The 19,571-nt window shown below is 40.1% G+C and overlaps 1 long non-coding RNA gene across 1 annotated transcript in view; it reads right to left on the reverse strand.

Moving 5' to 3' along the window:
- Positions 1-827: 827 nt before the first annotated feature.
- The window catches only part of LOC144588644 (uncharacterized), an 88,206-nt gene continuing 69,462 nt past the window's right edge, over positions 828-19,571 (reverse strand). The window contains exon 3 of the long non-coding RNA XR_013544282.1: positions 828-1,102. This is a non-coding gene — a long non-coding RNA (uncharacterized LOC144588644). The remainder of the gene's footprint in view (positions 1,103-19,571) is intronic.

Consider the following 19,571-nt stretch of genomic DNA (forward strand, 5'->3'; position numbering starts at 1 on the left):
TGCTTCTAAACCCCGTTATTCAATTATTGTGCATGACCAACAGCCAAAGCACAGGCCAAAGTCAATATTACTCCAGCATCTCTGAAGCAACATATATTCAGTGTGTAGGAAGTTAGCTGGCAGCCCTTCATGGTTGTGGTATGTGGCCAAAATTCTTTTATATGAGCTTGAATACTACAATTGTAAGGAACCAAACTTTGAATCATTGTAAGGAATCAAACATTGAATTGATTGAACCTTGCATTTTCAAGCACTGGCTTCAAGCTGATAGCTAGTCCCCCACTATAATACTGTGGTGCCTCACTAGATGATGATAATCCGTTCCACTGAAATCGCTGTTTAGCGAAATCATTGTCTAGCGAAAAGCATTTCCCCATTGGAATGCATTGAAACCTGTTTAATGCGTTCCAATGGGGAAGAATCATCGCTGTCTAGTGAAGATTGGCCATAGGAAAGCCACTTTGCGAACCACCAATCAGCTGTTTAAATCACTGTCTTGCGAAGCTTAGGTCCTGAAAACACCTGTTTAGCGAGCGCGGAGGGAGCTGTCAAAATCGTCGTCTAGCGAAAATCGGTTTGCGAAGCAGGGACCAAACATTGTCCAGTGAAATTCCCCCATAGGAATCACTGTTTTGTGAATCGCTATAGCGATCACAAAGAGCCAATGTCTAGTGAAAAAACTGTCATGCAGGGTAACTGTCTAGTGAGGCATCACTGTAAAACCAATGGGATTTCCATAAACATTGAGTTTTCATTCTGCACCTGGTTCAGCGAGTCCGCTCCACTAGCCATTTCCAAAGTAGAATCCATGACACAGGCCATACACATTCTCAGTTATTGCAGTATGTATTCCAACAAATAAATACTGACTTAATTCAGTTTACATTCCTCATGTAAAACCCCAAAAGTCTGCTTTGATATTTCAGTTAACTTCTCAAACTGTCTTGAGGCAAGGTCTCCTGTAGCCATTTCTTGAGCAAAATTCTCCGGCGCATTGAAGAGAATCGTAGCTATACAGTGTTTCCTTTTCTTGTCAGACTTAATGAAAAAGTTTGTGTTCGCTTACTAGCAATCTGCAGTGAAAGTCCAGGGGTAGATTAACCTGTTGTATCAAATAAAGAAAACACCACATCAGATAAATGCGAGTCCTTAAGCTCAACACCGTGCAAGCAGAAGCCTTCATTCTCCCCTTTTGCACATGGAGAGGAAGGGGGAGGAAGTACATGGGACTGAGTCTTCCTACAATTCCTTCCTGTTTTACATAAACAGGGCTTTATGGGCTTTGGGCCTTTATGGGGTGGGGGTGGCAGAATGTTTCAATTTAAATTGCAAGAGTTTTATCCCAGATTATTTGTCAGTTTGCAGATTGTGCACATTATTTAGACTCAAATGAGAAGAACACACACATTGCCGTCTGGATATAGCCCTGGATTCAGCTCTGAACTCAGATGCTCAGGTTTTGACAGTGCTTTTACATTTGTACGTATGCCTATGGTGCCTGTTTGTAGAAATATTGAATCTGACCACAGATGGGGATAGTTAATTTCCTCAAGACTACAACTTTCAAGAAACCTCTACCTGCTTGATTCAGGGACTTCCATTCCCAAAATACACCTTTTTCCATCTCTGAGCCTGACAGTGGTGTTCTGCATTTTGTTTGGACTATGTTAACTAATGTTTGGAAACAGCAGTGCGAATCCTGTTGGCCCAGCTAAGCCTGTGGAAGGATAACAACAACCTCGCTAGCAAGGGGCTTGATAATTAAAGACTTCCCCTTTCTCTCCCATGGCTTTTCTGACTTGGGAATGATCCCCTTCACTGATGGAAGCCATGTAGCCCCAGGAGAGGAGGAGGAGGAAGTCTTTCATTCCTCCATATCACCACCACCAGATTATATTACTGGCAGGAGGATATTCATTTTCATTCAGAATTCAAAATGTTGGTTATACAAACTACAGAGTCCTACAAATTGCCAACTGCTGATCTAACAAGATAATGCGGCTTTAAAATCCAGGGTTCTTAGAGGAATTTTGTAGCTTGAGAAACATTACCATTTATAATAATGGAAAGCAAAATTAGCAAACTGCATATATGGAGGCAGCCCCCCCCCCCTGTATCTTCCCTAGAATTTGGAAACCATTATTTCTGATCTACCTCCCCTCCATCTTAATAGGCCATAATTATAGATGGGCATGAACCGCCAGTTTCATGCCATTTGGTCCTTCAGACAAACAGGTATTTGGTGCTTCTCGGCCCCGCTTCCTCTAGGTGCTGCCACTGAGTGGATGCCTGCCAGAGAAGGAGGAACTGTGAAACGCAGAACACCTTTTCATCCAAAGGATGAATTGGCATGAAACACCAAATCAGCAGTTCGTGCCCATCTCTGGTCATAATCTCAGTAACCGAACATATTAACCTGAATTATTGTTTGCATTATAATATTAATAACTTTGTTGACCTTTTAATGCCAGGCAAAACTCTTTTCAATATTCCCAGCTGCTTTAAACTTGAGACAAAAATTGTTACTGCCAATTATGTTTTACCTATGTGTTCCTCTAGGCTTAGCTATTTTAAGATCTTTGTAGTAAGAGATATCAAATATTTTAATCACCTTTTGTAAATGTTTCCCTTCTGTTTTTAACCTTAATATTTTAAATATTAAAGATCCTTGACTATAGGGCAACTGATAAGCTGAATGAATGAGTAAATGCATATGTGATTCTTTGTCTGCCATTACCGCCCTTTGAGTCACAAATTTGAGATCAGGTCATTCTTTCAAAAGCCAAAATGGAGTAGACAAACTGGGGCCTTTATACCTTCCTCTACCGTTCTTGTTCTATTCTTCCTCTGTTCCGGCTTTTTAGCTTTTTCCATGACAGAGAAAAGAATAGTTCAGGGAAAACGGCAAAGGACAATTGAGGTGAAGAGGTGAATGGGCAGAAAGGGAGTGGAAGAGGTTGTCTCATCTCCACTTTTAGTGTGCCAAGACCAATTCTTCCCTCTCCAGTACTTGGCAGAAGTCAATTTTTGAAGATTTATTTATTTATTTATTTATTTATTTATTTATTTATTTATTTATTTATTTATTTATTTATTTATTTATTTATTTATTTGCCACTCCCCACCCCCACCCCATAGGAGACGCAAGGTGGTTCACAACAACTAAAACTATCAAATAATCGGCAACTTTAAAAACATTATATAAACGTCATATTAAAAGCAATTAGACATAGATCAAGATTAAAACCAAGATTAAAAACAATGTAAAAGAATTTTAAAAATCTGTAAATTAATAAACGACACATTCCTGAAACACTTCTTGCTTAAAAGCCTGCCTGAACGGGGAAAATCTTGGGCAAAATGGAGGGGGCCAAGCTGGATTCTCAGGCCAGCACATTCCAAATTCTGGGAGCAACCAGAGAGACACGTCGTATTAGAGTGTCTAAAGGAGAGCTGTAGTCACTACAAGGACTGCCTAGTTTGTGGTCCTATAGGATGTTCTAGAACTGTGGTCCTCCTCATTTTCCTCCTTCCAAAGAGAAATCTGTTTCCTAGCCACTTTATTCCTGGAACTAAAAGGAAAATATGCAGTCATTATCTAATCCAGTTGATAATTAAAGGGCAAAACAGACCATATGCACAACTACATTTAATGCATGTTTCTTTTTGGCAGCCAAAGGGGGGAGGGCAGAAAGAAAATAGCCCGTGATTAGAAATGAAAGCATGTAAATGTTAGAGAGATGTGACTAAAGCAGACTTCTGTGTTTGCAAAATCTAACTCCAGAGGATTCCTGTTGGTCTGCTTTGGAGGCGAATCACAAAACAAAGAAAGCTGAGTTGCAAATTGCATGATGTGAGCAAAGTTCCTGCTCTGCGTTCAGGCCCATTTACAAAGGTTAAGGAAAGACTTTGCCAATGACAGAGCATCCATAACATCTGTTTCAATCCAGAGATGATGGTACAAACCAGGGTGCACAGAAGGAGGAGTAGATGTAGGTTGCAAGATTCTTAAAATTATTAATCTATGTACTTTCTATAATAGATCGTCCCAAAGCGATGTGTGTATCAATAGCGAAAGTGTATATATGCTACATTCTAAGTGAAGATCCTCTCCCTTGAACCTGCTGTTCAAGGTGACTGGCAACTTTGGCAAGGTAGTTTTTGTTGCGGCAAGGCCCAACGAGAAGAAATAACCTTTATTCATAAGTATTTACCTTCAGATACCCAAGTTGCAAGCTATCTGGGACTTTAAAAAGTTAACACTCAAACTTTTAACTGCTTGGTAATACAATGACAATCCATTTAATATGAAGCTAACACTTTGAGTTAGTAACTGGCCTTCTGTAAGGAGGGAAAAACCCAGCCTCCCACTTATTTAGATCTCTTTTTATTCTTGCAGTATAAAATAATAAATAATTGTGTACTGGCAAGTCAATTCCAACTTATGATGACCTTTTTCAGAATTTTCTAGGCAGAGAACAATAATAATTGTGTGCCATCAAGTTGATTCAGAGTTATGGTGACCCTTTCCAGGGTTTTCTAGGCAGAGAATACACAGAAGTGGTTTTCCGTTCCCTTCTTCTGGGGCTGTCCTGGGACTGTGCAGCTTGCCCAAGGCCACACAGGCTGGCTCTTTTCCCTGGAGGCACAGTGAGGAATTGAACTCCCAACCGATACCTAAACCGCAGAGCTATCAAGTTTGCACTTACATTCCACTTGAGAGATTATGGTATGCAACAATAAAATTTATGAAAGATTGGGGTCATATTGATTATTCTGTTAAAACAGCAAGTAGAAGTCTTTTTTAAATGCTTGAAAACAGAGTTTCATTTTTTTGCACTGTACTGCTAAAGTCATCAGGGGCAGCCACCCCAACAAGTTACAAAGCCAAGCAATCTTAATGGGTAGGTGATTAAGAATAATCTTAGAGAAACAGATCAAAACAAAGCTAAGCCCAGGATACTCCCTAAGAAAAGCAAACAACATTCTGCAATGCAATGAAAACAAGAAAAACTGTAAAATGTTTAGAATTTGTTGATAGCCATGGGAAAAAATGTCATCCCATGGTCTTTCTGGATTTTGTAAGAGACAAAATAGATCCTGAAAGCCTGAAGCCTTTCTATCCCCACCCAAAGAAGATCATAAAATCCAGTCATGGATCTCTTCTGCCATGCTTTGTTTAGGAACAGAATAATCCATGAGGATATATTTAGCTGGTTTCTGAACATGTTGTCTACTGTACACATTTACAATGTTTGCTCTCCTGCCACACCTACACCCACCCCCTTTCTATTTACCAAATTGAGCTTTAAAACATTGATATAGTCTTGGGGGGGGGATAGATATGTGAACGGGGCTGCCCATCCACAGACTGAATAGGCTGGGGCTATAGTTTTAACTTTAAAAGGAATGCAGAAGGGACACTTCCTGGCCCCATGGGATGATTGCTTTCTCCCACAGTCATGGGCTCCATGTCTCTCTCCACCCCTCCTGAATGCCAAAGTCAGACAAGTTAAAAAGAGAGAATCTGGGGCGATGGATTGTAGGGAAATGGAAGGAGTGAGAATTCACCATTCCTGACTCAGGCATCCCTTCTGATATTAAAATTAGATCCCACCCACACTTTGTATACAAATGGAACAGACCCATAATTAAACTAAATGCAGCTTGCCTCTCAGGTTTAGCTTGATCCTCACTGGAAACCAAAAGGACAATTAGTGAGCATGATTGCCAAGACTCTTATGCAAGAAGATGTGGGCTGAGTCGCAAAGAAGCCAAACTCAGAAGTAATTTGGTATTTTCTCATATTACTCAGCATGTCATGTTGGCTGTGAAGCCTCTTCTTTGCTTTTATGTTTCAATTTTCCTTCCTCTTTTAATAGAAACAATGAACTCTGAAGCCCATCACAAATAATACTTTTTAAAAATGCATCTTTCACAGCATCATCAGAGTGGCATTCTGCCTTCAAGAACAACAATTCAAGATCTACAAACGTTTTTCCGAAGTGGAAGATGGTAAACCCCTATAACCAACTGGGCCAACTATGTTAAACAAACCATACAAACAAGGAAAACGGACAGCTGTGTTCAAGCCCATAGTTGCATTCACATCCTGTCTATATACCTCACTATGAAAGCTAAACATACAGCTGTGCAAAGCCACTGCTGGGGCTGAGCCACTGGCAGCAATTAAAGTGAAGCAAAGCCTGGGAACCAGGACACCAGCAGTGTTACAGAGTGACCCCGAAGGGACAAACCCAGGAGTCGGAATCAGAGACGGGCATGTGTCGGTTTGTATTTCGGATGAACAGACATGTGGCACTTCCCAGCTCTGCCTCCTGTGGCAGGCACTCACTCAAAGGCAACACCTCAATTTCTCTGTCCTGCCTCCTCTGGGCGCTGCCCATCTCCTCTCAGAATCAAAGGACACACCCGAGCCAGGCAGCTTGTTTTTGTCCACACAAAGGTGTATAACTCTATCGGTTTAGAAGGGTGCAATGGATAGAAGACTGGAAATGTGGGAGACAGCCTGAAATAGCTCAGTGCCCAGAAAGATGCTCCAAATCAGAGATCTACCCCTCACTGCATGGGAAGCTACAGACACTGCTAAGAGATCCCAGCTCTAGATCTGGTGGTTCCTTCACAGTGCTGTGTAATCTTAAGCATGATCTTTTGGAAGTTACTCCCACTGAAGTACGTATGCTTCAATCCATAGTCAGAGTTTGCACCTATGAAGCTTATATATTTTTTATTTGTTTGGGTGTACGATTCATTAACATGCACTGGATTATGGAGAAAGCCAGAGAGTTCCAGAAAAACATCTACTTCTGTTTCATTTACTACACAAAAGCTTTTGACTGTGTCGACCACAACAAACTATGGCAAGTTCTTAAAGAAATGGGAGTGCCTGACCACCTTATCTACCTCCTGAGAAATCTATATGTGGGACAGGAAGCAACAGTTAGAACTGGATATGAAACAACTGATTGGTTCAAAATTGGGAAAGGAGTACAATGCAAAAGGCAGGACTGGATGATTCCCAAACCGGAATTAAGACTGATGGCAGAAAGTGAGGAGGAATTAAAGAACGTCTTAATGAGGGTGAAAGAGGATAGCACAAAAAATGGTCTGAAGCACAACATCAAAAAAAACTAAGATCATGTCCACTGGTCCCATCACCTCCTGGCAAATAGAAGGGGAAGATATGGAGGCAGTGACAGATTTTACTTTCTTGGGCTCCACGATCACTGAAGATGGTGACAGCAGCCCCGAAATTAAAACATGCTTGCTTCTTGCAAGGAAAGTGATGACAAACCTAGACAGCATCTTAAAAAACAGAGACATCACCTTGCATAGTCAAAGCTATGATTTTTCCAGTAGCGATGTATGGAAGTGAGAGCTGGACCATAAAGAAGGTGACCACTGAAGAATTGCTGCTTTTGAATTGTGGTGCTGGAGGAGACTCTTGAGAGTCCCCTGGACTGCAAGGAGATCAAACCTATCCATTCTAAAGGAAACCAACCCCGAGTGCTCACTGGAAGGACAGATCCTGAAGTTGAGGCTCCAACACTTTGGCCATCTCATGAGAAGAGAAGACTCCTTGGAAAAGACCCTGATGTTGGGAAAATGTGAAGGCAAGAGGAGAAGACAGAGGACGAGATGGTTAGACAGTGTCATCGAAGCTACCAGCATGAATTTGACCAAATTCCAGGGGGCAGTAGAAGATAGGAGGGCGTGGTGTGCTCTGGTCCATGGGGTCACGAAGAGTCAGACATGACTTAACAACTAAACAACAACAACATGCCTTCCAGAGAATCTAGATTCTCAGTCTCATTGTTTCTTATAAATTGAACAAAAGGAAAGAAAGTTAAATGAGATTAATAACTCCACTAACAGGAATGATGACGCAGGGTTGACAGATGACTGTTTTGATTCTAAAGAACAGACACAAACTCACCCTGTTTAATAAGCGGAAATTGTTATCACAACATCTGCTATTCAGGTATAGTATGTCCCTCTGATTAAAAAACCTTAGGGAGAAAAAAAAGTCAGTCACAATTAAGGTTGTAAGAAGTACTCACAAATTTTCTTGTCCTCAATGAAAACAGGTGTATTAAGTCACTGAGACACTCAACTGAAAAACTATCAATCATTTAATTTCTTTTTGCTCCTGAACAAGATCAAAAAGACTAGTTTTTTTCTCATTAGCACATACACACACACCATGTATTTTGTTTTAGAAAAACTTGTATTTTGTGCTAATTGCAAGTTTATTGTGCAAAATTGTCTCCACCCAAATCCTATAATTTAAAAAAAAATGCACAAAAGATGTTGCAGTCTCGCCCAACAGGGAGGAACTTCCTGATTTGTTTTGTTCTCACCCTCAAGAATGATATAAGTGAAGTATTACGTATCTCAGCACCAAACAATGGCTTAAGAGATTCTTAAGACATCTGATTAACATTTAAAACACATGTCACAACCAAGAAGTTGGGGCCTATCCGACAGCAAAGCAGCTTTCTGTAGTCCCTTTGTGGAGGAGATGTCCAACCTGTGACTCATTCAACATATTTTTCCATCATAAACCAATGCAAGTTCACTTGATCTGAGTTTTGATAATATGGAATCATGTTCTGAATGCACACTGAAACCATTCACAAAGTCAAGATGTACCGTACATGGATTTTGACCAGAAGGTAACTGCAGAAGTGTCGTAGCTTTATGAGTGTTAAAGAATCATTGATTCAAAATGGACAAAACTACTTGAGTACCAGAATAGTCAAATTCATAACATTATTCTGATGAGTAATTGTTTATTTCCTGCGCTAGGTGACAGCCTGCTCTTGGCTGTAAAAGACTGGTTCTGTGCCTGTAGTTTGTGGAAAATCCCAGGGCTGGAAAATATTTGAGTGAATAATTTTCAAACTGTGGCCTGAGTTGCTGATACACTGGCCACCTTCTCTTGTCTTGTGGTCACTCCCCCAAAGCCTACACATTGAAACTTTGAAGCAGTTTATTGATATATGGTAGTCCATAGAAGTAACACACGTATAATGTGCTCATCAACTATGTCTAATGAGGATATGCAAGAGCCAAGCACATGGTTCACAGACTTCGAAAACCACAGTGAAGTCAGACTTAGTAAAAGTGGAAAGCTAAATCATCAAGTATTTGTGGCTAGAAATTAAAGGAAGATTTGGAACCAGGTAGAAACACATCATTCACTTAATAAATATTCTGTTTTAAAACTAATGGATCAAGAATGAATAGTCACCAAAAGTTCATAGTACAGGCTTTTGTACATCTGCTTTCAACGTGAATAGTGTTGCTGATTCATAGTATGTGGTAGCTTCAGGACGTGCTACATCTCTGTGACTTCTTTTTCCAAAATGCCAAATTGTCAATGCTTTTGCAATATAGGAGAATGGCTGATTATGTATAATTTTCATATGAAGGGTTGATATGAGAAAACTGCAATGGGAAGCAACAGGATCGTCACATTCAAATTCCCCTCTCCCTCTCTCTTTGCCCTCTTAAAACAGAATCTTCCTGTTCTTAGATGCTACCAAAGTGCAACCTTAATTGTACTCTTACAGAAAGGAACCTCTTTTTCTGATCTTGTTGCACACTTTCAAATAACATGAAATTCTACAACTTCACAATGAAGCCCTGCGATGATCAGGTGGAAATCCTTAGTCTTGAAGAGCTGAAATAAAGTAATCGGTTGGGCATTGCAAGAAGAATTCATCCATTTTGTATGTGATAGATTAAGAGATCACTCCAGAGTGAGTAGTTTGTGTAATTTTGTTTTGTCAAGGTAATATACAATTCATCAGCTTTAGAACTTCATTCAATCAATCAAAGAGTTACATCCACAGCCAAACAATTAGTACAGTAGGACCCCTGTATCCATGGGATCAGCATCCACAGTTTCACTCATCCACACCCTACACATCTCTTGTTCAAAGAGATTTAGAGAAAAAAACGACCTGGAACAAATGCTTTGCATGCAACATTTCCAAGGTTCAGAAGCCAGCATCCCAAATGGGGAAGTTTTAACTCATCTGTGTGATCTTTGGAAGCGACAGCTACTCTAGGAACACACATCTTGGCTAGACATTCCAAAGATCTCTCAGTATAGGACAGGGGTGTGCATTTAACCCCTTTCTGCTCTGTCAGCATTCCTTGTCACAGAACTGCTATAGAGTTGCATGTGCAAATGATGGTGAACTTGCACTAGTGAGGCAATGGCTCAATAATTTCAGAGGTCATTACATAATTAGTTATATTTCTCTAACATATTGTTGTATATAGGCTACAAGGGCCTTCCAAAACATTTCAGTCTATTAAAAGTATTTAACACAGGACACTGACAAAATGAATACAAATATTGAGTGCAAATATGTTACTTGTGCCTTCTATAAAATGCTGATCAATGTTTGATGAAAGCATCTTAGATATATATTTAACTCATGAGTTAAAATTAGGTAGCATATTATTGTACTCACAGAACATTTCAGTGACATTGCATATTAAATTGAATGAGTAAGCAGAGAGACAGCTAAGTGATTCCAGATGTTTAAACATGGGAAGAGCACGGAATGGCCAGAAACTCAAACGTGCTTTCTTCCACTAGTTCTGGCCAAAGTTTGTTACAATGTGCTTTCTTAACATATGCTTTCATATCATAAAAAATTATTGATGTTTCATCATAACTTATAGTCACATTCATTTCCCCAGTGATTGGAAAATTCTCAGTGCTCACCTAGGTTTAGTTTCTTCTTCAAGGACATCACTGGAACGGTTGGATGCTTATGACATTTCAGAGGGATTCCCAGTGTGGTGTAGTGGACAGAGTGACAGACCAGGACTCTGGAGAAGAGGGTTTGAATCCCCACTTGGCCGTGGGAATTCACTGTGGGTAGATGGTAAAACCACTTCTTAAATATCTCATTTGCCTTGAAAGCCCTATTAGGGTTACTATAACTTCGTTCCAATTGACAGCACAGAGCACACACATTTGACATTTTATAATATTTCAATAATATTTGAATTTGTCTCCCAATTTAAAGGCTGAGAATAGAACAGATCCACTGCCACACATCAATTTATTGAGCCAGAAATTGAAGAATGCTGAAAGATCAACAAAGTCCAAATTCTGGCTCCAGCATAAACACCTGTCCTTTTTTTCCTTCTCCTTTATATCATTCACAGGCATATAGATTGTCTCCACCTTAGGCTAGTGGGGATGAATGAGTGAAGCATGCTTTTACCCCATTCAGAGAGAACGTATTGATCATTCTGTAATAGTCAGTAATTCTGAGTGGTGGTGTTGGAGAGAGGAGGTATCAGGCAAGGAAATTCTGTGCCTTTTTTATCAGTGAAAGTACATAAACTGACGGAAGAAATGTAAGACTTTTAAAATAACCAAACATGTATTTTTAAATAATGTACTAAATGCCGATTTACTTATGCTTTAGAGTGTGCATATCTTATTATTACTCAATCTTCTTCTTATTTATTTATTTACTATTTTAACAAACATCTACTATGATATCAGATATAACGGTTAATTTTGGGCAGAAAATTATCTAGTTGCAGCTCTGCTGCCTTTTAAACAATCTTCATACTTTTTTTTTTTTTTTGCTTTTAGGCTATAAAATGGATAAGGTGGTCTGATGTGCAATTGTATCTCCACCGCTTTAGTCAGATAAGAAACTCTCCAATTACTTACTATATATTCTATTATCGTGTAAACCCCTTTTAAAGAAGCCTGTATGAGCTGCTTGAGCAGGTTGAAGACAGAGAGGAAACTGAATTTATTTATTTATTTTATTTTATTTATATCCCGCCTATCTGGTCACTCTTTAACACTTTCCATTGGGTTTCATGCTAAGACCATGCTCTTACCTGTTTTGCATGAGGGAGGGAAAGGGCTGCATGTAAATGTGCTTGCATTGGTTCAGTGCAGCGAAAACCAGTTTATACAATATGCAAAATCAAGTGGTTGAGCTTATCCTGGATTTAATTTAAAAAAAAAGTTTGGTGCTGGCATATTCTCAGACTTATGACTGACTACACACACATTAGATAGATTATGCATGTATTCAGCTATTTGGTGGCAATTTTCCAAGGAAAAACTAGTGTGGGCACTCATTCTCATGACTGTAGCTTTGGCACAGAAGTAGCCTCAATCGCTTCATGAGACAACCTTTGCCTAGGGAAGCACAGGGAAATGTGAGCCTGTTGATTCTCTTGGACCTCTCATTGGTGTTCAGTTCTATTGACCACAGTATCCCTCCAGAAAAGAAGTCCACGGCATCCCTCCAGAAAGTTGTGTGTTGACAGCATTTGTTGATTAATTTAGTATACAAACATAACAGTTATCTTTCAAGACTACAGACTTCCCGAGAACAGCTTTCCAGTGGGTCCACTCATCAGCTACCATAGACTAGGACATTTGAAGGACCACCACTCTCCACATTTACCTACCTGGACCTTGAAATCTTCAGAGGTTCTCCTTCAAGTAACACTGCTGAAAAAGTATGGTGGAGTGCCCTGGCTGCAGAACATCCACCCCAGAGTGACTCAGCAGAGTCTTATCTTGATGTTGTTGCTCCACCGCTATCATTTAATTTTCCCAGGTTTTTATATCTACCCTGCTTGTATCATGCTATTTTCTCAGTGTAAGCTGTGCCAGTGCTTTTACTGTTTTTTTAAAATGTCATTTAATTTTAAGTTGTTTTCTTTTTGTGCACTGACTGCCCCTTGGGAGCTTTTTTGGTGGGCACCCTCTAACTACCATCAAACGAATACTGCTCATGGTTATTAATAAAAAATGATGTGAATTCCTACTCTGAGATTGGTAATCAGAGAATGCTCCGTACTCTGATAATGACAAAGGGCACAGGCATCCATTCGAGCAATTACAACACCTCAATACACAGCATGCTCAGCCAAACAATCATAGAGATGCCAGAAGAGGAAAGCAGTCACCAAAGCATAAAGTAAACTTTAGGTCCTTACAAATTACTGAAGATTTCAGCTAATTGCACGATCCTATTCTCTGCTCTGCGTGTGAATAGATAGCTGCATGTAAGTCAATGGGGCATTGATTCTATGCAGCTAGAGCTAGTATGCCCAGTAAACAGAATGAAAGGATAAAACAGATCCTGCATCAAATTTACAAGAACTATTAGCAGACGCCTAATCTCAGACTCATGACTGAGTACTTACACATTACACAGATGATGCACATCTTCAGTTATGTTGTGGCCACTTCCAAAGAAATAAGGAACTGCCATGCAAGGACTTGTTCCCATGACTGTAGCTCCAGTCTGGCCATTTTGGGGACTTTTTTTGGTTTGAAATTGAAGCCAAACATTACAGAAGCCAAACCTCTAATGAGAGATGCCACAGTTGCCACTGACTGCTTTGAAACCATCCCCAAATTCCCTGCTTCCCCTCCTCCTCCTCTCAGAAACACATATGCACAAAGCTGTTAAGAAACAAAGACAAATCGAGTGCTCAAATGCTTGCACGAAGCCATGAAGCTGGATTGTCCTGGGTAGCAGAGTCTCAGATACAGCAGAATGGGAATGACACAGCTTCATTCCACAGGCATGGGAAATAGAGCAGATACATTACAACGGCTTCAGAACAGTGTCCTATATGTTAAAGGAATTACTTAAAGAACTAATCTTGCATAGAGTATGAATCTACAAAAGGTCTGGTGAATGACAAAAGAGCAGTAATAGGTCCTACTCTATCTCTCTAAAGTGAACATCCTTGATATTTTTGGAAAAAAAAATATTAATGTATTAATTAATACATATTAATGTTTTAACAGTCCTGGAATCTGGAAAAGGAAATGGTCAAAGATGAGAAAAAATCAGTTTTAACTGTAATTCCCAGAATATGCTAAATAACTTCTCGCATCTCTGGGAAATTCCACACTTCCACTCCTTGATTTATTAAAAACAAAGCCATGTGGTCCTTAGTACATTGCAAAAGGAAGGGAAGGTGATGCCTTTATTAGACCACTATTTCCACAATGTATTGCTGGTAGCACAGAAAAAAACATATGGAAGTCCCAAAAGTCATGACAGATGTCTGTGCCAGGTTTGTTTCTTAAAGGTGAGTTTAAAAATGCAGGCTGTAAACATAACTCAGGAATGTAGCTTTCAAATTCCACCCCTGCATTCCTGATTTATGTTTGCAGCCTGCTTTTTGTAACTCATGGCATGGACATCTGCCATGATATTTCAGACCTTCATATTTTTTCCTGCACTATGCACAATATTTTGCTGCACAGTTTGATGAAGACTAGCATAGATTGATAGCTAGATTTTTAAAAGAATTAATGATCCAATAAAAGTACCATTTGCCATTGCTTTTCTTGATTTAGCTGCTTTTTTTTTTAGCTAACAGTGATGAAAACAGTACTAACACAAGTATATTCAGATTTGTTTGCTTGTAGGCCGGTATCAGACTACAGCAAATTAAACAATTAACAAAGGATATTATGAATATTTGTAAATTAATTAACACAAGCCGAAATAATAGAAAATGAATGGAAAAATCCTTATCTTTACCTCAGAAAATTAAATATTAATAGAATAATTTTCATAGAACTATGATGTATCACTTAAAATGTAAAATGTTATTATTTTATTTATTATCATATAATCACCTTAATGTGTAAACATTAACAGGATAGGCTGAGTCTCCTAGGAAAACAGAACAAAATTCTTAAGAGGCTAGATTCTCACTAGTTAAGAATCCAAATCAGACCACCCCAGTCAGAACTTAGCTGACACATCAGGCTAAGATGCATTCTCTATCTTCAAGCTTAGCAGTCAAGTCCACAGAACAAAAATGGTAGTGATATTGGGGGCACAGAAGCACCCGACGGGCAGCTTTCCTAGACAACGGCAGTGGTACTGAAGCTAACTCTTGTTAGTACTAAGCAGAAGGAAATGGGCTAAGAAGAACTGCAGTTTCAGAAACTGAGGTGGAAGCTGCTTTCAAAGCATTAGAAAGAAAGAAAAAATTATGAAAAATAGACATGATACTAGTTGAAGCTACAGTACTGCATTTATCAAAATCACAAAAAAGGACTTTTACCATGAATGGACCAAGTAATGCCAGATATTCAAAATGAATTAAATGAGAAAAGGAAGTGGCAATCAAGATTGTTGACAATTGAAGTGCATTATAAAATTATACATTAAACACTAAAGCCTTACGCTGTGTAGACCATGAGGAGGCGGGGCGGGGAATCCAGGGCACCCGTGCAACACCTGTGGGTCGAATCTGCCAAACTGTGCTGAAGTGCAGTTCATGCCCATCTCTAAACATAAATAATTCAATGTATACAAAAGACACCATATTACTGGCAGAAAAGAGCAACAGCTTAAAATGACAACTCAACAAGGTGAAGAAAGACCAAACTCAAGATAACAGCTTAACATTAAGAAGACAAAAATCACTACCGTAGAATAATTACATAATTTTAGTGTTGACAATAAAGAGATAGAAGTCGTTTTCTACACCTTGGTTCGATAAGGAATCAAAATGGAGCCTGCATTCAGGGCCGCTTTACTCAGAGGGCAAAGTGGGCACTTGCCCAGGGCCCACTCTCTGCAGAGATCCACATGAAGAGGGGGTGGAGCAGCCAGAGAAGCAGCAGCAGCTGGCAGGGAGCCCTTGGGGCCGCAAGGATGAGGCCAGCCCAGGGCAGTGGTGCAGTGTATGCAGGTGGTGCTCCTCAACAGCAAGCCATGGGTGCTGGAGGGCAGGTAGATGGCGCTCAGCTCCTTTGCACACCATGTCCTACCCCTGTTGACCCACCATGCCTGGGGAAGAGCTACGGGACGGACCCAGCGGCAGCTATGCCGGCTTCCTCCACTTCCTTTCTTCTTCCCCTGGAGGCTGGGCTGTGGCTGCCATGGGTGCTGTTAGGGCGGCTGATCTTCCTCCTGTGCCGGGTGGCGTTGCTGTGCAAGCAGGAGGCACATTTGTAGGAAGTGCTCCTGGACACCTACGAGGAAAAGGGCGCCCTCCTGCACCTCAAGGACCTGCTCCGGGATGTCTTCCAGGGCCCCAAGGGTGCCCCTGGAGGTGCACAAGGCCATCTTTGCCCCCGGCTGCCCCAATGGCATCCTGGAGCTCAAGTGCCTCAACAAGACTTGCTTCTCCTAACAGAGTTCAGATGAGGAAGTGGAGGGGGAGAAAGGCTGGCGGGGACACGTGGGGCACTCTTTCCACCACTGCCCTTAGTTGGGTGGTGGCAGCTGTTTCTCCAAAGTCCTCTGCCTCCTCCTGCACCTGAGCCCCACGTCCTGCAACCCCACACAACAGGCAGCCTCCCTCCCTCCCTTCCATGTGGGGCCTGCTCTGAATTGCAGCCTCAGCATGTTCTGCACTCAATCTGCACAGCGTTTCCTCTTCTCTGGGCATGCGCAGAGTGCCTCGAAGCTCAGTTTTAGGCTTCCCTTGCCTCACCTCTCCTTCTCCCTCAAGAGTTAGACTTTCTTTTCAATATTATGTTGTTTGTTTGTTTATTTACCTAAGCATTGTTCACTTATTTACTGCTACCAATATTACATTAATGAGTCTGTCTTATTTATGCCATATTACATTGTCCATGTTTTGTGACCCATGTAGGCAGGAGATAAGGGAGAGGGAGGAGGAAGGCTTTTCCCCACACTATTATATTTTTTGCCCAGGGCCCACCAGAACCTTGAATCCGCCCTGACTGCACCCATGAAATCAGAAGATGGCAGACATGCAGATGGGCAGTGATGGAAGAACTAGAAAAGATCTTCAATATCAGGATGTATTGCTGGAGACCATGGACAAGATAATTCGTACTATGATGTTCCTGATTATCATGTATGGATGCAAATATTAGACAATGAAAAAAAGCAGTCCAGAAAAAGACATGTGGTATTGGAGATTACAAATATCACATAGAATGCCAGAAAGACAAATAAATGGGTTTCAAATCGACTCAAGCATGATTTAGTTAAAAGAAAAAGGTGACTAAACTATCTTGCTTTGGACACATCATGAGAAGACAAGAATCAAAGACGTTAACACTAGGAAAAGTGGAAGGCAGTAATTAAATAGGAGGCCTTGCATGAGACAGACTGACTCAAAAAAGCAAGCAACATGTGTAAATGTCTGGCAAATATTAAATTTTTGCAGGCATTTGTTTGGTTTCTCTGCAGCAAAATTCACGGCTGGACTTGAGTTTGGAATCAAAGGACCTCTGAATTGATCCAAATCAACTTATTCCATTTTCTGAACTGTTCAATTATGATTCAAACCAAATCTTGTGGTCAGTTTTTAATTCCAACAAATAGTATTATTTCTGAAGGGGGGCATTTTATATGTAGCAAGAAATGATAGAACTCTATTGATCCTACTCTAGTTTCGTCCAATAAAATGTCACAGAATTCAAGCCTATTGAACTCCTGCCACTTATAATGGAAGATACATAAGACATTCACTGCTTCTGTACACTATCCCTGTGTGGAAAGAGAAGGGGATAATCTCACCCATGGGCCACACACTCAATGTCCATATGTTGGTCATGTTTTCAAACAGAACACATAGACTCATAAGCCAACTATACATGTGCATATTCTTTCTATACAGTCCGTGCTCTGGCTGTACTCTGTTGTGGCCACTTTGCAAATGGAAGGGGTCTGCCAGCAGAGTGGGAAGCAGGGTTGTTTTCAGTAATCTTCATGAGAAGGTCCTCGGGGTCCAGAGAAGATTTGCAATGGGGGGAAATTGCTGAGAGTCTCCTCCTTCCCTGAAATGCTGATAGACATTTTCCTTCAGTGGCCACTACTGGAAACAACCTTCCACACATCTTTGTTACCTGTGGACAAGATGCAATCTATATGTGCAGGCTCAGGAGAGTGTTCTGAACATAATCTTCCTTCCATACCTTAATTCCACCTTGTTTACACTTGTTGTACATTAGGCTTTACATTCAAAAGGTGACCTCTCACACAAAACCATTAAACCTCTATCTCGTTAATAGTTTCCTGAAAACAATTTATTATTTTAAAAAAACATGTTGTGGCAGGATGACACTGCAGACAGATTAGGTTCATAGGGTTAAGTATCTTGCTGTGACACATTTCAGAAATTATATATATGGTATCTGAACAGCTGGAGTCTATGAAAACTGCTTGAAACATACGTGTCAGATTTTTATAGCACCCTTTGAAAATAAAATGACCACGATCGTCTACAGGTGAGAAGGAAGAACGGTGCTTTAAATTTTGTGAAGCAGAAACACTGGGTGGCTTAAGTGTAATTATTACTCCCAACTAGAGTAGGGTGATTGAATTAATGGGATTTGCATAAATATTAATAAGTTCCTTTCAATCAGTGAGTCTGAGATTAATATTTGGATTTAGCCTAATAGAATTACATTGCATATATAGGCAAGACATGTAAAAAGAAATATTGTTCAAGAAATATTTCAGAAGTATTCATGTTGTTTCTCTTATTGTTTGGTCAATGTTCGTTTGTTGTTACTGATATTGCTAATACCCATTTACAAAGCCTGTGCATATGCATCTATATGTGTTATTGTAAGAAATAGTAGATATTAATCAAGTATAAGACTGAACTCAGCAATAGTCAAGAACATTTAAACCTATGGATTTTTATGATGGGTTCTTTAGGAAGTAAATGTATTATGTTTTTTTCTTTTTAAATGTTCAATCTAATCGAGATTTTTAAAGAACAAAAAAAACAGAAATGCTTGTGAGAAATACCCACAAAGCTTTAGACTGCAATCTCATACCCCTTCATCCAAGAGTAAGCCCACTCAAACAGACTGAGACTTACTTCAGAGTAGACAGGGTTGCACTGTCAGTAAGCCAGCTGGCTCTCAGTACGTTCGCACTGTGAGGGCGTGAGTCAAATAACTCCTACTCTGTGGTTGTCCTGATGAATTCTGTTGTAAATAAACTGCCCCCTAAGATTTCTGTGCTGCTACAGCAGGGAGTATCCAGTCTGTGCAGAGAAAATTCTCAGGACAATGTGTTCCACCTAGTATGTGCTTTGAGGAGGCATGGTTTGGGTAGAATAAATGTCTTCCAGATGTGAACATTTCCATTATTCAGCCTTCTCCCTGGATACAAGGTAGACTCATACTCCATGGCTCTTTTGGATGAGTCCCTGCTCAACCCGAGTTATAAATATACTAAATGTTACTAAAAATATTACTGGGTACAGTAAAGGAGGAGAGCTATTAAATCTTTTACTTTCCAAGAATGGACTTCGCTTATGCAGTTTCTAGAGAGATAGTTGTGTTAGTAATTAAAACCTAGGTAACAGGACCAAAATATTTTATGGAAATGGCCTGATTCAGATATAAGCAACTGCCTCAGCAGTGGAGCCAGTGTCATGACAGAGTGCTAACTAAATTTCAAGTGTGAACAGTGTATTTCAGACTTGGATAAGACAGTCCCCCCCAACTGAAAATAGTCAAGACACATACAATGGGGTAAACTAGGGCATTAACTTTCTTGATCTTTAGT

The sequence above is a fragment of the Pogona vitticeps genome, chromosome 4, assembly GCF_051106095.1.
Source record: "Pogona vitticeps strain Pit_001003342236 chromosome 4, PviZW2.1, whole genome shotgun sequence".
Classification (NCBI taxonomy): domain Eukaryota; kingdom Metazoa; phylum Chordata; class Lepidosauria; order Squamata; family Agamidae; genus Pogona; species Pogona vitticeps.